The sequence below is a fragment of the Solea solea genome, chromosome 10 (genome assembly GCF_958295425.1).
Source record: "Solea solea chromosome 10, fSolSol10.1, whole genome shotgun sequence".
NCBI classification, from domain to species: Eukaryota; Metazoa; Chordata; class Actinopteri; order Pleuronectiformes; family Soleidae; genus Solea; species Solea solea.
In genome coordinates, this window is record NC_081143.1 from 28,965,807 (window position 1) to 28,988,394 (window position 22,588).

Here is a 22,588-nt window from a genome sequence, read left to right on the forward strand (position 1 = left end):
AACAAACACCAGATGGCTCCATTGAGCCGTGTCTCTCTTTGCTAGCCTGTATCTCAGCGAGGGAATGGTCTACGTGAATGGACGACATCTCATTGGCTTCCTCACAGCCAATAGAAGGACACTGTGGTCTCCGAATTTTGATTGACAGCTTTGTTAGCCAATGAGAAGCAACAGAGCGCGCGGATGTGAGCAGCCAGGCGCGTCACACAATGGAACCATCTGGGTAATGCTTCTCAAAACGTGAGACGCCCGGAAGCTTTTGAGTGTAACCCAGGAAGTCAGTCTAACCGGAGAGAGTTCGTTTGCGGTGAAAGATGAAGTTTTCACGGAGAAACATCAAAGGTAAGAGCGATTTTACAGTTGTCTGTGTTCTTTGGCTTTGATCTCCGTATACTGCTGTGACGTACACCGTTGGAAACAGCAGACAAACACCTGTAATTTCAGGCTGTGTTTTGGACAAAATGGCGGAGCGTTTGATATGTAGTTATTCATTTAGGTGTTTTTTGAGCTGTGTTTGTCACATTTACAATATTTCGCCGTCTAATTTGATGCTCAGCTTCAAAATATTCTCTCAAAATTCACTTTTTTCGTGATCGAAAATAAGTTGAGCAGACTCTGTCATGGTCCCCCAATTGGGGGGTTTATAAAGAGCTGTTAGTCAGCTGTTCTGTTTGCACTGATGCTTCATATGTTGGAATCAGAATTTCATATAATCACAATGTGACGTCATGTAGCAAGTTTGAAAATCATTATTGTCTTCTACTTTTACTCTGTACATTTTCCACCTTCAATAAAAAGCCATAAAAGTAATCAACTCACCTTAAATATTTTTACTTTAATTATTTTAATTTAAGATAAAAAGTGCTGGGTTTCATTTCACTTTAAGAACTTATCCCATGGAGTTTACATGTTCTCCTGTGTGTGTGTGTGTGTGTGTGTGTGCGCGTGTGCGTGCGCGTGCGTGTGTGCGTGCATGTCTGTGATGGACAGCTGGGATTGGCACCCACGACCCCTGTGACCCTCATGTGGAGGATAAAGTGGTAGAGGATGAGTGAGTGAGTGAGTGAGTGAGTGAATGTATCCCATTGTCAGATGGACACTGTGGTCAGGAAGTCGCATGTTTTTGACATGATGACACTGTGTCACTAAGTGTCTGTGTGGTTACTTTAAAACTGAAGCTGTTGTAAATGTAATATAAATGTAGTTTATTGTCCTCCATGGTTGATGTGCACGTACACCACCGTGACTGTCTTGTGTGAGTTTGTTGATGCGTCGGTGACAGTTGTGTGTCTGCAGCTGGAGGACACACAACTGTCTTGTGTGAGTTTGTTGATGCGTCGGTGACAGTTGTGTGTCTGCAGCTGGAGGACACACGCCTCACAACTCTGGCTTTATTCTTTGGGGATTCAGACTTGGTTTTAGGGTTAGAATTAGGTTGATGTTAAGGTAATGGGTGGAGGAATATTAGATATTCTCATGACATTGCGTCTGTCATAAACTCTGACCTTGTCAGGACCAGTAGTCCTCATGGAGACCAAAACCTGGTCCTAATGAGGCAGCACCTCCTTTCTGAAGAGCTAGTGAAGTTTAGTTCTACAATTTGAATCATGGTTAGGTTAATGTTAGAGATATTCATTAAGAGGATATGGTTAAGGGTAGGGATAAAACATTTTAGGCTGTCCAAATGAATTGTGATGTGTGTGTGTGTGTGTGTGTGTGTGTGTGTGTGTGTGTGTGTGTGTGTGTCTGTTCCAGGTTTACTGATGTTGTGGGGACCAAATGTTCGTCACATTATGGGGACATAGCATGAATGAATACACTGATTTAAGGTTAGGCAGAGGCAGGTTAAGATAAGGGTCAGGGCTAGGATTAGGATTAGCTCAGTAGTAATTATATTATGTAAGACAATGCAACATGGAAACCAGACAGTGTATGTTCTTGTATATGTGGCTTTGTGAGGACCAAAAAGCATATAATCCATAAGGAGTGAGGACATTTTGGCTTTTTGAGAGTTAAGACCTGGTTTTAGGGTAAGTGCTCAGTTGTGATTAGGTTAGGGGCTTTATGGGGAATGCATTATGTCTATGAGGGTCCCAGGGCCACCACTCCCCAAGTACCTGGTGGGGGCCCCTAAAATTAAGGTTATGATAATAACCTTAATGTATTAATGATAATCATTACATTATTAAATGAAACAATATATATAAATTAGTTATGAACAGGCCCACCGTTGTTTTTCTATCCCTCTGGGTTAAGGTTAGGATACATAACCGAGGGAGCCTCTGACCAATTATGCTTAGGGCCTCCAAAAGCTTAGCAGTGGCCCTGGAGGGTCCTCACTATGAATGAAGTGCAAGTGTGTGTGTGTGTGTGTGTGTGTGTGCTGAGCTGATGCCTGCTAATGAGTCACAGCATTATTCATTTGAGGATCTTTGACCAAACATTGTGTTCACACTTCTGCGCAGGTTTGTTTTATTCATACTTATTAATATTAATGACTAATCCCTGATGCCCTGGACCATAGAAGTGGCACCACATGGTGGAGATAATGACTTCCTTTGAATCAGTAGCATTTGCTGCACATTATTTTAAGGCTGAATGTCATGACCTTGATTGACCACATGGAGGAGGCAGAAAGACACAAATGTGGACGAGAGGGAGTGGTTTCAAAAGAACAACATGGTTCCTTCTAAATGAGGGAGAAGGAGAGAGACACCAGTGCCTGTCCTCACACTGTCCTCTTGTTGTGCTGTCTCTGTCCCAGCGTTTGAGCTGAGCAGCTGAAAACAAGGCTAATCAATGTCGCCCGCCCCTGACAACCTTTCTTTCTTTAATCTAGTGCTGATTATTGACTGGATCTGAAGGATGTTTTAAGGCCTGCACTGAATCAATTTCCTCTCTTGGAAGAGGTTTTTGGCTCCATCAGGGTCTAAAACCCCTGGTCCAGGCCCTGTTGCCAGGAAACCACTACAGTGATTTGTGTGTTGTCAGAGTACATTAGATGGAGAGAGGGAGAGAGAGAGGAAGGGAGGGAGGGAGGGAGGGAGGGAGAGAGGGAGAGAGAGTGGAAGGGAGGAAGGGAGGAAGGGAGGGAGGGAGGGAGGGAGAGAAATCAAAAGTAAAAACAAATGTTACATGCACATCCAGCTCCTCCTCTCTTCCATGTACAGTTTTTTCCTTAAACAGACACACACACACACACACACACACACACACACACACACACACACACACACACACACACACACACACTGTAAGGCTTGATTAGCGTGCTCTGATTCCTCTGTCTGTCTCACTCTCCTTCGCTGCTCTGATTCCTCTGTCTGTCTCACTCTCCTTCGCTGCTCTGATTCCTCTGTCTGTCTCACTCTCGTTTGCTGCTCTGATTCCTCTGTCTGTCTCACTCTCCTTCGCTGCTCTGATTCCTCTGTCTGTCTCACTCCTTCGCTGCTCTGATTCCTCTGTCTGTCTCACTCTCCTTCGCTGCTCTGATTCCTCTGTCTGTCTCACTCTCCTTCGCTGCTCTGATTCCTCTGTCTGTCTCACTCTCCTTCGCTGCTCTGATTCCTCTGTCTGTCTCACTCTCGTTTGCTGCTCTGATTCCTCTGTCTGTCTCACTCTCACTCTCTCTCCTTCGCTGCTCTGATTCCTCTGTCTGTCTCACTCTCCTTCGCTGCTCTGATTCCTCTGTCTGTCTCACTCTCCTTCGCTGCTCTGATTCCTCTGTCTGTCTCACTCCTTCGCTGCTCTGATTCCTCTGTCTGTCTCACTCTCCTTCGCTGCTCTGATTCCTCTGTCTGTCTCACTCTCCTTCGCTGCTCTGATTCCTCTGTCTGTCTCACTCTCCTTCGCTGCTCTGATTCCTCTGTCTGTCTCACTCTCCTTCGCTGCTCTGATTCCTCTGTCTGTCTCACTCTCCTTCGCTGCTCTGATTCCTCTGTCTGTCTCACTCTCCTTCGCTGCTCTGATTCCTCTGTCTGTCTCACTCTTCTTCGCTTCCTCGCTCTCTTTTTTTCCAGATGACTGAGGAAAATGTTTGGCAGTGAAAATGTTGGGGAGAATATTTGATGTTTAATTGATCACAGTTTGAATGTCAGAGCAGACGGTGTGTTATTAGCAATAAGCCTAAATCTGTGTGTGTGTGTGTGTGTGTGTGTGTGTGTGTTCTTGTATAGTGCATTTATGAGGACCAAACAAATGTGTAAACCAATGCGAGTGAGGACATTTTATGTGGTCCTCACAACTTTAAAAGTGTTTTTCAGGGTTAAGACCTGGTTTTAGGGTTAGGGTTAGAATTAGGTTAAGGGTTAAGGTTAGGCATTTAGTTGTGATGGGTTTGGGTTTTGGTTTTTACTAGGACCAAAAAAAATCAAAGGGAGTGAGGACATTTTGGGAAAGTGAGGGCATAAGGGTTTAATTGTGATGGTTAAGTTTAGTGTGTGTGTGCGTGTGCGTGCAGAACTGAGAGTTTAGTTCTAAGATTTAAATTGTGGTAAGTTTTTATTCAGACTGAATAAAAACAACAACAACACTGAACTGTGATGCTTCAGGTTTCATCAGTATTTTCTATTTTTATTTAGTGATGTGGTTTATGAAAAAAGGTTTTCTTAAAGCTTGGACACATGTCATGCACGAGTCATGGGTATGTTCATAATTCTATATTATGTATTGTATTGACAGTAAATAATTGAATTGTAATTGAACATTTCTTTAAATTAAAGCTGAAACAATTAATTGATTAGTCAATCAATCGACAACTATTTTGATAATGGGTTTGAAGTTTTTTCTGATTGTTTAAGTTTCTTAAATGTGAGTATTTTCTTCATTTCTTTGCTCTGGATAACAAAGAAATCATTCAAAGTGAATTTGTTTGTGGACAAAACAAGACATTTGAGAACATCGTCATTTCCAGCTTTGATGAACACCGATCAACATCTTTTTAGGTTTTCTGATATTTTATGGACCAAACGATTAATCGATTAATTGAGAAAATAATTGACAGATCAATCGATTATGAAAAAAATCGTTAGTTGCAGCTCTAAATGAAATTCATCTGTGGCGGTGTGATAGTGATGCCATGAAACTGAAGCAGCTAAATGGGTCAGTTCATTTACACATACACATACAGTATGTTTATTTCTACGGTGACAGAACATTACGTTCAGAAATGCCTGTCATGGAACAAAAAGGTGTGTCCACGGAATGTTCCAGGGATGGTTTATTGCTTTCTGATAACAGTGACAAGCTCTACATGAACACAAATATTACACACCACACCTTTTGGGGAACAATTTACAATCTGACATCACCGCAAATAATATTTATTTTCCATAATCATTTAATGTGTCAATTATTTTCTCAGTAAATTAGTAAGTAGGTGTCCATGGTTACCATCTTCTTCATTGTGTCTTTTTGGACCAGTGCAAAAAACCCGCCACTAACTGGACTAGGACGTTTTGCGTTGAGCTGCAAATAATGTTTTTTTTTTCATCTTCAATTAATGCATTGATTTTTTCCCCTAATTAATCAATGAAATGTCATAAGATGTTTATCGGTGTTTCCCAACCCTCAAAATGAGGATTTTCTCAAATGTCTTGTTTTATCCCCAAACCAAAATTATTGACTTTTAATGTTTTATTTGTTACATGGAACAAAGAAAATATTCACATTTAAGAAGCTGAAACATAAGAGCGCTTGTTTTAAGTAATAAAAAAAACACTCAAACTGATGAATAGATTATCAGAATTGTTAGTGATTCATTTAGTAATCGATGAATAATTGATTAATCGTTGCAGCCCCTCCACATATTACATTACATTACATGTCATTTAGCAGACGCTTTTATCCAAAGCGACTTACAATAAGTGCATTTAAACATTTGGGTACAAATAAGAGCGAATAGAATAGAAGTAAGTAAGAGCTTCAAGTAAAGCATATGCCCCTACATGTATAAAGAAATGAATAACAGGAGTGTCGATCTCTCTCTTCTAACTTACTACTACTTACTAACAAGTACAGTTCATAATCACAGCTGTGAAACTGGTGTGTCAGAAAACTCAGGTACTATCTACTACAATTACGATGTGGCCGCATCCAAACACTAAAGAAAACAACCATATTTCATTCCATCTGTTGTTCAGCTTAACAGAGCGAAACTGTCTCTAGCATGTGAACACAGCATGCACACATGAACATGAATAACAGCCATGATTGAGAAAACCTGTGAGTGAGTGACAGAGCCTGAAAGCAGCTGTCAGTGAAAGCCTGAATTTAAAAAGATAATATTTTAATTATTATTATTTATATTAGTAAAATATTTTAATTATACCCAAAGATGGTAACAAATTTCATCAGTGACACCTTTTTGATATTATGGTCCTCGTCTTTGGCTCAACCTGAGAGCAGCAGAGAATGTTCATATTCTTTAAAAAACAAATGTAAGACTCAGCCGTTTAACCTGTTAATCTATTATTTATTTGTGCGCTTTTATTTTATTTGATTCTCTATTTTACTGCACCTTATTATTTTATCATATTATAGTTTGCTCAGAGTACCTCATTTATATGTATATTCTATTGAAGTACTCATTTACTAATCTATATCATAACATTTTATCTGTTAATGTTCATGTTTTTAATTTCTCTTTTATCTTCCCATTAGTATTTTTGATTTTCCTCCCAAGTACCACCAGATGAAGCTTGCGTACCACTAGTGGTACACATACCACAGTTTGAACATATGATCAGGGGCCTAAACACTGCTCGAAGCTACTGCGAGTGACTTGGCATCATTATAAAAACATTACATGTCTAATGACCTACATTACTGCCTCAGCTGCTTTCATTACTACAACACAATTCATGAGTTACAACTCGTTTTCTGCTTTTTCTCTTAATGTGGTTTGTCCTTCAGGGCCTCTGTAATTAAACAGCGTGGGATTTCTTCCTATGTCCCTCTACACAAGTGTATCCTGTTAAATTTATCCTATTTCTCTTGAAATGTTTGCACTATTTACAACCCTATGGTGCAAGAATCTTCAACTAGAAATATGCGTTGTGTTTTGTTAGCTCAAACATTGCGAGCAGTTACAGGGGAGTATTAATAGCAGGGAAACACAGGAAGTTAGCCAAAAGCTAACAGCAGATTTAAGACAAATATCTCTTGTCTTCATAAAGAATATTTCAATTTACAAAAGTATTAAGAGCAGGAAAACACAAAGCTAACAGCAGCTAAAATGCTACCACTTTGTACTATTTTGAAAAACAGCTAAAATCTGCAAGCTGAGCGGAGCTAATGAAATGGCTAAATATGTAACACATATGTAAATGTAGGGTTCCCAAACATGTGAAGAATACCCCATAATCACTGACTCATGAAAGAGTCTGTATTCAGTGGCTATGCTAGCTAACCTGTCAAACTCAGCAACATTCTCTGCTCTGAAATGCTGAACGTTTGTCAGGTTTTGTACTAAGTTAATATAACTATATATTAACTTAAAGGCTCTGACGTCAATCCTAAACCATGGATAGCAGTATCAGTATAGAGTATCGGTGATTGACCTTATTAAAGGTAAAACATATTCATGTATACATAAATATATTGTTGCTAATTCAAACATTCGGCACATTACACAAAAATGTTTATGTAAGAGACATTGATGCAAAAATATAAATTAAAATATTTGTTGTTAATTCAGGTGTCTTTCTATTTTTGTGTTTTCACTTCCCCCTTAAGGTCACTTCCTGTTTCAATAACTTCCTGTTTAGCTGTTCCTGTTTTTTGAAGTATGCTCTGTGGGTGGTCGTCTTCATGCCATATTTAAAGGGACAGTAAACATTGGTGATGAATCACTGAGCCAATCACTGAGCCAGTTGTTTTAAAACTGGGTTCATTACTCGAAGCTTCAGATAGAGTGACCTCTCCTGGCAAAGTGCAAGGCTGCAGTCAAATTAGGCAGGCTAGTTGGTGAACAGGAGGCTTTTAATTACAAAATGATGCATTTAATTATAAATAGGAGGCATTAATGTGAGATCATGTTTGATAATCACATGATATCCACTCATGTTGTTCTTGGTCCGTCTTTGCTCTCCATAAACGAAGCCTCAGCTACAATAATAACCACCATCTATTATCTGACCTGCTGTCATGCAGCCACAAGACGATCAATACTCGTTGATAATGATGTCATTTACTCGTTGTGAAGCAGAGATAATGATGAGAGTGGTGGTCTCCTGTTATTACCTCGTCTCACAGGCTTTGTCTCAGTGCAGGGATCAAACGTGTCATGAATGAGTCTCTTATACAGAATTAGAATGTTGGAGCATGAGGAAGAATCTACAGGCTGTTTGGGTTTTATCCTCATGCTGAGGCCGAGTTTTTGTGCAACGCATGATTATCTTAATAACTGAAGATAAGATTATTAATTAATCTACATTAATGAATGAACTGTTTGGTTCAGAGTGTCAGATCATTGTCACAGAAACAGTGAAACAAGAATATTTTCAGATTTAAGAACCCAAAAAGATCAGAGAACTTTATTTTCATTTTCACAAAAAAGTATTTCTAGGCAATGAATCGATTTAAAAAATAATAATAAATAGATGATGAATTTAGTGGTTGATCAATAATCCTTACAAGAATATTTTGTATGAATATGGGCCATATGCAGTACACATATTTTACTATGGTCTGACAAAGAATATGTACTGAATTTATTATAAAATACAGTGTTTATTATACACTGCTCGTGTGTCACATGTAATTAACTCACTGCCGTGAATAATGGAAAAGAAGAATAGTTCTTTTTTTATTTACTTTCTAGCCAACATTGTGTTTGCAATTTATTTTGTTACGATAGACATGAGCTGAAGTTTTTTTACGATCTCTCCTGAACACATTCATATTAAATTTCAAAGATAAAGAAGTATTATGTTGGAAATTAAGGTTTTAAATTGTGCCACAGTTTCTTTAATCTACAGGACCTCTGATATGAGTTTAACTCTACATATAACACTATTTATCCTGTCAAAACAAGTTCTTATGACACGTGTGATTTTGTTGATCCTTGCAGAACAAAATAAACAGTTTCTCATTATTTGAGTTTTGTATTAAAGTTTGTAGAAGAAGGCAGCGGCACATAGATTTATGCTTGTAAGCTTCTCCAAAACTTATCTTGTAGAAGTGTATTGGGTGGTGTATACAGTATATATACAGTAGGCCGTGTGTGTGTGTGCACCTGTGTTGTAAATTCATGCTGAGCTGTGATTTGAGCCTCAGGTTGATCCACGGTCGATCTGACATGAAGCACAGGGAGTCAGAATCTGCCTCAAGCCAACTCTGTGCCACACACACACACACACACACACACACACACTCTGCTCCCTCATTTATAACCCACACAGCCTCCCCACCTCCCCCTCTCTTCCCTGCAGGATGCGGGTAAAGACAGTCAGGCTGAAGTGGATGTCGAGGGGAATTAGATGCTAGCAGACAATTTGATTTCTTGGTCTTCAAGGCTTCCTTCTCCTCTGCAGACACAGACAGCAGAGGGTCTGATGCTCACTGACAGCAGACAAGCTGGTTTGTGAGGAGGAGGAGGCAGAAAGGTAAATAGTGATGAAGTCGGAAAAAGAGGCAAGGTGGAAGCAATTTGAAACATAAGAAATAAAACAGCAGCGTTTCGGAATTGGAGAAAAAGGCGAAACGACACTTGAAAGAACAAACCACTGGGGGGGGGGGGGGATAAGGGGTAAAAGGGTGAAGGAGAAACAAAGGAAGACAATAGGAGAGACCATTCAGGCAGCCACTTAGTAGTCCACCCACTCACCGCGCTCCAAATGGGCTGATTGACGCCTGTTAGCTCGTTTTAATAGCGTCTATAATGGAGCTCAGTTTAGGTGGGAGGTGGAAAAAGGAGCCTGCCCGACCAAAGTAACTCAATTCCTGCGTGGAGTTCTCTCGTTTCAGCCTCTTTCAGCAGATGCTCTGCTTCTTCCTCACTGTGATCAGCCTCAGATAGATTTACTAACCCACTGAGGAGTGAGGCAGGATGAATTATGGGGAGAGTGGTTGACCTTGTGCTAATGTAAAATCAGTTTGTGTGTGTGTGTGTGTGTGTGGGTGGCTACTGAACATTATGGACATTATGGGCATAAAACTCACTGAAGGTTTTGTGTGCGAGTACAGTGTGAGCACATTTTTGTAAGAACCAAAAAAACGTATAAACCAAAGGAAGCGAAGACATTTTAGCTCGTCCTTTCGCCCAAACATGATAATAAAGAAGACAATCATAGAAGAAGGAAAGAAAGACGAAGAGAATATTGTAATAAATAAAACACACTCCAAATTTCCAATTTCCTTTCAATGAAAAAAGGAGCAGTAAGTAAGAAGTACTCAAGGCCTATACCTCCCTTCATTTAAATTCTTTTTTATAGTAAACAATTTTTTTAATATGAATTTATATACTAGTGTGTATATATATGAATTGTTATTGGTCAGTATCTGTATCGGTCCAACATTGGTCAAAATCACTGGAAATGTAAAGTACAAGGCTCATAAAGATCATATATACAGTATTACATGCTTCACTATGCACAGACTGTAAAAATATATTTAAAAAATCAGCAAAAGTGTTTTAGCTGAATCATGTGTGGGCTGTTTATTACAACAATATTTGTTACACAGTTGGAGCATTAAATAAATAAATAAATAAATAAATAAATGAATGACTCAGCACAAACAAATTAAGAGCCTCATAGTTCATAAATGGTCTAAAATGTCTGTTTTGAACATATCGTCCCATCCCTAATATTCTGCAGTCTTTGTCCATATTAAATGCACCCGTACATCATCATATTTACATCCTGTATTTGTTTAGTGTTATTTCTAAATAGTATTTTTGATTATTAAGAGGGAAGTTTTTTGACTTGCAATTTTCATGTTTTCCAGTTTAATTCCAGTTAAATCTTTTATTATCCTAAGGAATTTCATTGCAGTTATACTTCCTATTTCTATATTTTTTATCCTGAGTTTATTGTTTGAGTCAGTTTGACGATACCCAAAGATTATACATTTTGTTTTACTTAAACATTGTCAGTATTCAGAAGTTCTTTCATGTTAACCTCACAGCAGATTACATTTGTATCATTTACAAATAAATGCTTTTCAGTTTGTTTTTTGATAATTCACACATGTTGCTAATGGACAAAAGAAACAGAAATGGTCCCAGCATTGAGCCCTGGTGTACACCTTCTGTATATGTATATATGTATATATCTTCTTATTGTATCCATACCTTGTGTAATTGTTTCATCAATATTTCAAGGTCTACAATATCAAATGCTATTTTTAGAGCTAAAAATAGCTCTATTGCATGTTCTTTCTTTCTTTTCTATGGCTGTTATCCTTTCAACAAATCTGTAAGTGCATGTGAAGTTGTCCTGTTTGTCCTGTTTGTCCTGTTTGTGCTGGTCGCACAGTATGTTGTGTGCTGTAATGAAATCGTTGCCAGTGCTCACAATGGTGCCCTCATAAGTCACCTGTCAAATTTGAAACTGTTCAGTGACCCATTGGACGGTTATATGATTAACACACAACACTGCAGAGTCTAAACCCAGAGTAGAAGAGTCCATGTCGCAGTCACTGGAGCGATGCGTTCACACGTTGGCTCGGCTGCTGGTTTACGTCAGATCAGCCTCTCAGCTGCAGGCGGAGCCTCTGAGGCTCTGAGGCTCTGAGGCTCGTAGCAGGGGAGGAAACGGTGTATCCGCTCCAGCAGTGGCTGCAGGCCCTGAAAACATCCACAGTCACTTGTTAACTGTTCTCGGTTGGTTCCTTCACTCCAACCCTCCAGCCCAGTGTCTGTGTTTTGCATGCCCCCCCCCCCCCCCCCCCCCCCCTCAGCTGTGGGTTGCCAGGTCCTGAGTCCACACAGATGTGCTCTGGCAGATCATACTAAGCCCATGCAGGGTGGAGGAGGTCTGAGTTGCTGGCTGTGGCCCGGTGCCATGCTGGGTCTGGTTATTACCTCCAGATGACATCAGCATGAGCAGCAGATGCCTTTTTGGCCACAGGGGCTGAACAGAGACACAGAGAGAGGAGAGGAAACTCTGTGTGTGTGTGTGTGTGTGTGTGTGTACTTGTATTTGTTCCATTTTTAGGACCTTTTCTGGCATAAACGCTGACCTTATCAGGAACAGTACTCCGCATGGAGACCAAAACCTAGTCCTATGAGGCAGAACCTAATTAATGAGAAACTGGTTATGATTACAGCGCAAAGATTTGAATCATTAAAGGGCTTTTTGGGTTTAGGTTAGTGTTAGGCAATTAGTTGTGATGGTTAAGGTTAGTGTAAGGGGCAAGTGCATTATGGGAAATCAAGTCCCCATACTGTAAATGACCACATTTTATGGTGAAGACATATGTTTAAGACTGAGGTTAGGTTAGTGTCAGTGGTAGGATTAGAACAGTACTAGTTATGGTTATGGTTAAGGTTAAAGTCTCCAGAATTGAATGTAAGTCAATGCAATGTCCTCTGAAGTCATGGAAACCAGAGTGCGTGTGTGTGTGTGTGTTGCAGGCTATTAATGACCTCCCTTCTCATCAGACCATCTCCCTCATTCATACAGTTTTGCTCCAAAACAACAATTTCTCTCCCCGATGATGAAATAATCATGTACACACGTAGATGCTTGCATTTGGAGATGAGCTGTTTAATAACAGTGATCGCAATCCATTTGACGTGGCAGCGATACTAACACACACACACACACACACACACACACACACACACACACACACACACACACACACACACACACACACACACACACACACACACACGAAAAATGACATGATAATTTGCCTCATGAATAATTATGATGATGCTAATTGATAGTAACAGTCACAGTAATGGCAATGAAAGGAAAGGGCTCAGTGTCGCACACAGATGCCCGGTGTGAATACATGAATAATGTCATCACGACTCTGAAACATAAAAGATATATTGTTGTTAATTGTGGTGATTAATAAGACCGAGAACATTTGGAAATAACGTTTTTTAAAACAGTGGAAGCCGTTTATTGTAATTTAGCCAGATTACCTTTCAGATTGTTTACAGCAGAACCAGATTATTTTTCATTACTTCATGTACTTGACCACAGTCACAGCTTCTTTAATTGTTCTCTGTGCTGCTTTCAGGAGAGCCACATTAACCCACCCCATGTTTGTCTAGGATTGTGCAGAATCACTGTAGTGCATTATTGAGCAACTTCGGCTTGTGGGCCAAAACTGGCCAGCCAGCATTAATATTCGGCCCAGTAGATTTTATTTTAAAAAACCTATAACCTGACACAACAGTTGTATATCTGCTCCTGGTCTCTCTCTTCCGTCTCTACCTCACCTCCCTCTTTCACTTTCTCTCCCCCTGCTCTTTCCTTTCACCCCAACCGGTCGAGGCAGATGCTGCACATGTCTGAGTCTGGTTCTGTCACAGATTTCTGATGCCTAGTGTTTGTTCATAGTGTGAATAGTTGGCTTTCCCTGCTCTCTATAAAACTGTAAAGGTTTTTGTCTTACTATGTACTCGTTACAGATAACCCACGGTGTGACTTGGCGCTATACAAATACAATTTCATTGAATCGAAAATGTTTTCTAAAATATTTGCTTATCTTCTGAAAAATGACCATGTCATGCAGCGTTTAGTGACTTTTATTCTGAAAGAAAGATGAAGACATTGACAAGATTGAGTCATTTATATTACAAGAAGAAGAAGAAAAAAACAAGTTTTTCCTGATAAAGATATGATGTTTTGTCCTGATAATCAAATGCTTAGAAAATTAAATTGCTGTAGTGGGTTTTTAAGCCACATGCAAAGCACATGCAGAGAAATAATGTTTTTATTATCTCAAATCTGATTCATTTTACTATGCATTCCGGTTCTCTTCCAAGTGAAAAGTACAAACACATAATCAATAATATGAAAATAAAAGAACAAATGTATGCGGTCGGTTGGAAAACTGTTGCTCTCCATCGTTGAACCTGACGGCCCATAAATCAGCGGCGTACAGGATCCTGTCACAGTCATGAAGAGCAGGTGCACACTCATCACTCATCTTCATCAAAAGTAGAAACATAATGAGTCGACTGGCAACACATACGTTCACTACAAACAATTCATTTATTCATGTCAATGTAATATCTCATTCGTGCAATCATCTGTAATGTTAACTTTAAGCTTATGCTGTATATATTATATGCAGTATATTCACCGTCTACTTAATATACTTCATATTCATAGAGGTTTTTATTACCTTTACTTTTCACTGTCTTGACTGCAATTCATTTTTTAGATCAAATAAAATGTGATAATGCTCTTTTTGCACCTCCACACTGCAATTACAGCCCTGTACTAATAATAAGCTAAATGTTCTCAAAATGATTAAAGGTTTCTTGTTTTTTGAAAAAGAATCCACCGATGGGGTCAATTAATTTCACATGACATGTGCATTAAAACAAGCCAACATTATAGAAATATTTGCCAAAATGTAAGTTTATCTTTATCACGAGCAAAGAAATCACCTCATGTAAGCGGAGTTTACTGAAAACGGGTCTTCCTTTACTTCATTTAGATTTTCTCATATTTGCACACACAACAATCCATAATAGTGTTGTTTTTTTCTCTGTATTCTTAATACAGAGAACACATTCTTAATACACAACAGTAGTGAAGACACAAACCACAAGCAGTTGGTGACTTTTCCTTATTATGGTTTTTTTTTTTCATTTCCAGGATTAAACTAGGCTTCCAAGGTTTCACTCTTGAAATCTATTTTTGCAGTGCACCTAGTTTACAGAGCTCCCTCGTTCCATACAGTTCATCCCTGTCCAGCTTTGACCAATTTAATAGACGGGGGAAAAAAGACGGGCATCAGGAAATGATATTTTCTAATCAGACGACAGCAAAGGGCCTCTTTTATTAAAGTGGGGGTTCTCTCTCTGTGCACCTCTGCCTGTGTTCAGAGCCGTCGACAAGGCTGATAATGGCCTCAGTCTGCCTGGTGTCATCATATTAAAGCACTCAGACACACACACACACACACACACACACACACACACACACACACCTCGTCTCCTCTGTCTCTGACCACCTCCCCCTATTTCCCTGCTCCACTCTTTTCTAGTGAAAATAGACACTTTTGTTGTTATTTCTTTTATTGCCAGAAAGCGGTGTGTATTATACCTTTGAACACACACACACACACACACACACACACACACACGCTGAATTCCCCCGAGTTCTCTGCACTCGGCAATCTCACCTCATAAAAGCAGCAGAGGATTTGTGGAGCGTTAATGTGCTGGTGATCTCAGGTGGATGATGATGATGATGATGATGATGATGATGATGATGTGGCAGAATATTCTGTTATTATAGTGATGAGGACGGAACAGAATTTCTTTTTTATGTATTAATTTAATGGAGAACAAGTTCCCACCGTTGGTTTTAGATGATTTATTTAGTGAGATCACAATGTCACGCACTTAAATGAAAGACTTTTATTCAGTTCCCTGTCATGTCTTAAAACATGTCTCCTGAACATTATAATGTAAAGACTAGGCAGACTTTGTGCAAAGTAAGTAGATTTAGATTTCTCTGTTCAGACTGTTTCTGTTTTTTTAATCTCCTGCAAAACCTGTTCTTGCTTCCCGGGAAATTATGAAATCATATTCTGCTACAACGATGCATAATAATAATAATAATAATAATAATAATAATAATAATAATTATTATCATTTTTTAGATGCCCTTCAGCCATGCCTTCATCTCTTACTCTTACAAACTGACTTAGCTTTACTAGTAAACAACATTTAATCCAAAGTACAATTAGAGCAGCAGGCAGACACTTGTCTGTCAAACAGTGTGAGAAACAGAAACGGAGCAAATTCCCAGCAGATTTTTTTTCTCTTGTGGCAAAAAAGTATGGAAATAAATGGTTAAAGTAATAAAGATAAGAATTAGATTTTTGAAAAAGTAACTTAATTGTCACATTCTCTAAATGTGTTGCCAGTGTTGTAATGTAACAAGTACAAATACTTTGTTATGGTACTTCAGTACAACATTCATGTACAGATACATGAAGGTTGAACTTTGTTATTTATATTTCTAGCGTTAACAAGAGTTGATATTATGGTCTGTATTTATGTAGAGCTCCTTTACACTATAGTTTTGCCACTCACACGTCTTTCATACACATTCACACGCTGCAACATGGCCTTAAGCGTCTTGCTCGAGGACACATATGGACCAGCAGAACCAGGAATTGAACCCACAACCTACAATTACTTATTCCAAAATTACTTTTGATACTTAAGTACAGTAAATGTCATATACTTTAAGACTTTTACTTAGTAATATTATAAAAAGGTGACTTCATACAAGACTGCTTGCATCAAATTGAATGAGATTACTCGGCCAGTTCTGTTTTTAAATGACAGGTAAAAAGTGTTCTTACCAAAATATTTATTTATCAACGTGGCTCAGAGTAAAGGGCGAGGTTGTTTACCACTGATCCACAGTCACATACAGTCGTGTGCAGACGGAAGGCGTTACTGCAGACATGTGCACCTACACACACACACACACACACACACACACACACACACACACACACACACACACACACACACACATATGTAGACAGTGTCTGGTTTGAGTTGGGTCCCGGAATGTTCTGAAGAGTGAGAGACTAAACAGTTGCTCTGGGTTGCATCAGTGGTGTTTTTCTAACTCTGAGCCATATCATCACAGTGGAGCTAAATCAAACTAAAGTCCTAATTACAGGCCACTAATGACTGTGTGGGAGTTGTTCCAGTGATAGTCAGTGTTTAGACTTGAGACACAGAGGAAACTGAGTGTGTCACACAGGTAACAAAGCCTGCTTGTTCAGCTCTTTTCCTCTTCTGTAGTTCACTTCACAACTTAAAGCTGTTAAAGCTGTAACCTTTAAAAACATGTAGGTTTCATTGAATCAACTGTCAAATGACTTCACACAATGCTGATTCAATCAGCGCCACACGATTCTCTGTCTTTCTCAGTTTAGATCTTGTGTTTTCCTGCGACGCTCCCTCACTGCACACAGGAAGTGATTAGTTTAACATCGAGACGGACGGAGGCAACAGCAACATTGTGCTAGTAAAGTAAGACGACTGCAAACGGGTTGTTGGAGTATGTCTGAATACAAAAACGTTACTTCTCATTAAATCTGAACATTGCTTTGCGTCTGTGCTGCGGCTGTATACACACAAACGCTCCCTCGGTCGGGTCTGATAGTTTTGCTAACGTATAAATAATGTTGTGTTTGTTAATGAAGACCAAACAGAGGAAGAATAATTAATTTAACAACAACAAAATAACCTGCAGCTTTAACAAATGCCTTTAAATTACAATTCTATGATGTACTGTCCTGACAAGCACGATGCCACTGCTCTATAATGGCTGACCAGTTTCATCAGCTCTGGTCCTTCACCAGATTTAAGAGATAATGTTTCAGTTTAAATCAAAATATTTTTGCTTGCTTTTATTAACTCTGATTACTTTTTAAATATATAATATGTAATAATAATAATAATATGTTGGGTATTTGAAACTTAAACTAAACTTAAACTACACATATTATATATAAAACTGGACATATAGGCTTCTAAAATTCCTGTTAATTCGAGATTTGGTTGGCACTAAGTTAATGTTTCCTAGTGGACGATCTGTCAGTCACACTGGTGTCCACTCATACTGTATGTGTATGTCTTATTTTCCTCTAAAATGTAACAACATTTACCAAATTGACATCATGTACAAGTGAGGAAGACTTGAAGCAACAATTGAAACCATTAACTTTTCAGCTAAATGTTTGTTGCTGTTAGGAATCAACTCCATTTGTATGTGTGGTGCATGAGTGTACACTCAGATGGATGCAGGTTGTGGATATGGAGCTAAAATGCTTGTGTTTTTATCTGGAAACATTGTTTTTAAATGAAAAGGCAGTTGTGTATTTGTGGCCCAGGTTGCATCAGCTGCAGTAAACTCTGTCTCTTTCCTCTCACCCTGCAGTGACAGTGTTTTCATCCAGAGGCTGCTGGACTGTCCTGGAAGTTGACTGGTGACCTCAGGTGTCGCGCCATATTTGGGAAACCACTGGTATGTTGTCACCCAAACTCAGACGCCGACTCCAACTCCAGGTTCTTCAGTTCAAGGTAAACATGTATACTGCCAACACACACACACACACACACACACACACACACACACACACACACACGGTCCCCATGTAATATAGAAAACACCTTCACACACACACACAGTCAGTGCGCTGACACGCCGCGTCTATAAGCTCATAAATGAGGGTTTCTGACACCAGCATTCACAGTGACGCACACACTTGTCATGCCAACTCATTAACACACACACTCAACTATGAAGTGACGTCTGACATGTGTACACACACACACGCACACACACACACACGTACGTCTGTGTATCTAGCTAATACTTGATGTTGGCTGGTGAATACTTGGCTCTGTGTCCTGACTGTGTGTCACTCGATCTTAATCCCTCTGGTATTTACTGCATGTGACTCGCACACAGTCCACAGATTGAGCTCGGATCCTCGTGGGCGTGGTTTTGCTTTTTTTGTTTTGTTTTCGAAGCCATAAAAACCAAAAAAAAAACAACTCCAAGTTTGGTTTGAAGTTTGTTTTTAGCCAGTTGTTACTTCCTGAAAGTCAGCATATCTGTGTCAACACGACACAGAACACAACAGAACAAGATCTGCAGCAACAAATGAATGTGTAAAAACAAATGGAGAAGATCAGTAACAGCTATCGAGGACAGTTTTTGACATTTACAAATAATCTACATTATTTTATTTATGCAAAGTTACACATTTGTTTTTTTCATCCAAAAAAATATTTTCTCTTACTTTATAATCATAATTTTTGTCTGCGCAAGTTTTTTTTGTGTGTATCATTTGAAAATGAAAGTGAAAATGTATGTAATTAAATTTGTGTCAGTATTGATATCAAACAACTCTTTAAGGACTTGTTAATAATTATTAATGTAATAATTGTAATTTTCTAAAAAGAAAGCTAAGCCTGACGGTGAAGGTTGATCTATGTTCATGATCATCGGCGACGCTTGAGCAACCAGTGTATTTTGGGGCTTAGAGATGGGGTGAGGAGGAGCCAGATGAGGGGGTTTGGGCACCTGTTTTGGATAAATCACTCCGAGGAGACCTCGTGGGTGACCCAGGACATGCTGGAGGGATTATTGCTCAACTGGCCCTGGGAACACCCACTTTCACCCTGGGATGAGGAGAGGGTGGTCTGGGCTTCCTTGCTGCCACCGCGACCCATACCTGGATAAGTGGAGCGGAACAGAAGGAAAATAAGCAATATTGGCCAAACTCACTTTCTAATTGCAAAATAAGAAAATAACAAAAGACTTAACACTTAAATAAGACACAACAAAAGATTTAACACTTAATTAACACTTAAATAAGACACAACAAAAGATTTAACACTTAATTAACACTTAAATAAGACACAACAAAAGATTTAACACTTAATTAACACTTAAATAAGACACAACAAAAGACTTAACACTTAAATAAGACACAACAAAAGACTTAACACTTAATTAACACTTAAATAAGACACAACAAAAGACTTAACACTTAAATAAGACACAACAAAAGACTTAACACTTAATTAACACTTAAATAAGACACAACAAGACTTAACACTTAAATAAGAAACAATGAAATGTAAAACCCAACAAAATATAAAACTACAAATGATATATCTGCTGTATAACTGCACTTTTATTTTCTAGTTTAATGCTGGACTAACAGAAACCTGTGTGTTGTTTATTTACATTCTCTGCTGTAAACTCTGCACTCACAGCCGCTGATGGAGGTTCATTACGGTATTAAAACACAACAGCTGTGAGTCGATGGCCTCGTCTGTGCTGCAGCGGCTACAGCGAGGCAGCCATTTTAATAGGTATTGACTCCGGGTTTTAGCCACGTTCTCCCTGCACGCTTAAAAGCCCATGTTCCACTGATTAGCTAATTAAAACCTGGAGCGAGGGCTATTGATTCAGAGGAAGGGCAGTTGGGAGGCATATGTCCCTCAGCATGAGCTGGCCCTGGTTCTATTTCTCCTCGCACACACACACACACACACACACACACACACACACACACACACACACACAGACACAGACACAGACAGACACACAGACAGACTCAGTGCCTGAGTTTAGTCCTAAAAGCATCACCAAGGCCTCTTACTCTTTTCTAGATCTATATATTGGCTTTAAGTAGGAGCTATCACTTCTATTTTGTGATGTGTGATTACGAGGAGTTGAGTGAGGTGTGTGTGTGTGTGTGTGTGTGTGTGTGTGTGTGTGTGTGTGTGTGTGTGTGTGTGTGTGTGTGTGTGTGTGTGTGTGTGTGTGTGTGTGTGTGTGTGTGTGTGTGTGTGTGTGTGTGTGTGTGTGTGTGCGCGTGCGCGCGTGCGCGCGCGTGTGTGTGTGTGTGTGTGCGTTCACTTGTTCTCCTTCCAGCCTCTCAGTAATGGTGGGTATTTATATCCACCGCTCTCAGACACCTGATGGCTGCAGATTACAGGTTCTGTAGCCTGGGCAGGTAGCTGATGTAGAGATGTCAGTCCTCTATTTTTACACAATCAAGACTCCTTTCCGCCTTTTCCTGCCACCTCACGTTACAGCTGATGTCATGATATCGCCGCAGCCCAGTGAGACGTGCTGTTTCTTTTCTTTTCTTTTTTTCTGGTAAAGCTCAGACACGCAGAGATGGATAATCACAGTCGGTGTCAGACTGTGGAGGAATGATTTAGTTGTGTGTGACTGAAGCGGCACAGAGGACAGTAACACTACATTACAGCACAACAATAATATGATAATAATATGGATCATCTGCTCTTAGTTCTCCCATGCCTCTAGTATTGTAATACATTTTTTTTTTTTCAACTGCAATGTTTTTATCACACTGTTAGTGTTAGAAATATTTATCATTCTTTGTTGATTTTTCCATAAACACCATTAATCCTGCACTTCATAATCATCACTACTTTGTTAAGAATTATCAATAGTTATTTCATATGCTGGCATTTAAATATAAATATATATATTTGTCTATAGTCGTTTAGTACATTTGAAAACTTGTTCTGCTGGAAACTTTCTCAATAATCATTTTATATCACAGAAATACAACTTATCATCTTGTTTCTATAGTATTAGCTTGGTATTAATAGTTGAAAGTGAGTGCGTGACATAAGGGAGGATGGATGTCAACGTTATAATATGGTCATTATCAATTACCATATAATAATAATAATAATAATAATAATAATTATAATAATTATTATTATTATTATAATATATATATATATATATATATATATATATATATATATATATATGTATATATATATATATATATATATATATATATATATACATAATAATAACAATTGAGTACTATTTCCATGTTGCTACTATACTGTAATGTTAAGTGAGATAATGAATGGTGACTCAACAGTGATGAAATAAATAGATGTGTTAGAGGGCAACAGTTGATATTAAGTGTAATTAAATGTAAAGGTGGAATATTATTGTATTATAATATGTTCATTTATGTAGAATAAACTGAATCTGTGCATTATAATATTATCATCAGTTATTTTCTTACAGCAGAGAGATGTCATTAGTGTTTGTTCGTCCATTTAAAGATGATTTTCTTTCCTCATTATCACTGTGTTGTGCAGTAAAAAACAAACACACATTATGCGTCTCTCTGTGGGTTAATGTACCGTGTGAAAAGATTGATTACAACAGTAACACCTGACCAATAAGAGAAGGAGGAAAAGTATCTGTGTGGTGTGTAGCTGTGCGTTTGATCCGGAGGATTAGCTGAGGTTAAAGTACAGTGAATATTTCATCAGCTTTATGCAACTTATTCAAACATATACTCACCTGTGTGAAAAGTAGGTCGTGTCAGTTCCATAATCACGCTCTTTGATAATAAAGGTTACCTAACCTAATCTCTTAGTGGTTTTACATGGCGTGTGGGTGTGACTGTGTATTTATACATGTTTGTGAGAACCAACCATTTTGTGAAAATGAGGTCGTCACAATCTGTCACACCTTAAAACAGAGATGTCAAACCTGCAGCCCTCCGATCCATTTCAAAATCAAGTTATAATGGAGTTCATTCTGTGTGTTTTTTTTTACTAATAGATTCATTTTTTTGATTAATATTTTTATTGAGAGATATGTCACGTTTGGAAAAAACAGCACTGTACAGCAATGTAAGCCACAGTTGTGAAAACAGAGAAAATACATAATAAATTTTTATTGTGAACTATATATCTTTCTGCATCAAAGCAGACACTTTTATTTTGAAATTCTGCGAAATATCGATCATCACAAATATTTCTATTGTGACTTTTTTCCCCTCCTGACTACACTGGATGCTCAGTGACCCCCACGGTCATTTATTTTATTTTATT

The 22,588-nt window shown here is 38.7% G+C and overlaps 1 long non-coding RNA gene across 4 annotated transcripts in view; it reads left to right on the forward strand.

Annotated features, from left to right (window-relative positions):
* Positions 1-92: 92 nt before the first annotated feature.
* The window catches only part of LOC131467648 (uncharacterized), a 76,070-nt gene continuing 53,574 nt past the window's right edge, over positions 93-22,588 (forward strand). For 2 of the 4 annotated variants that reach the window (XR_009241521.1, XR_009241523.1), the window contains exons 1-2: positions 93-342; positions 18,108-18,250. This is a non-coding gene — a long non-coding RNA (uncharacterized LOC131467648). The remainder of the gene's footprint in view (positions 343-18,107; positions 18,251-22,588) is intronic. The other 2 variants (XR_009241520.1, XR_009241522.1) reach the window with 1 other exon arrangement.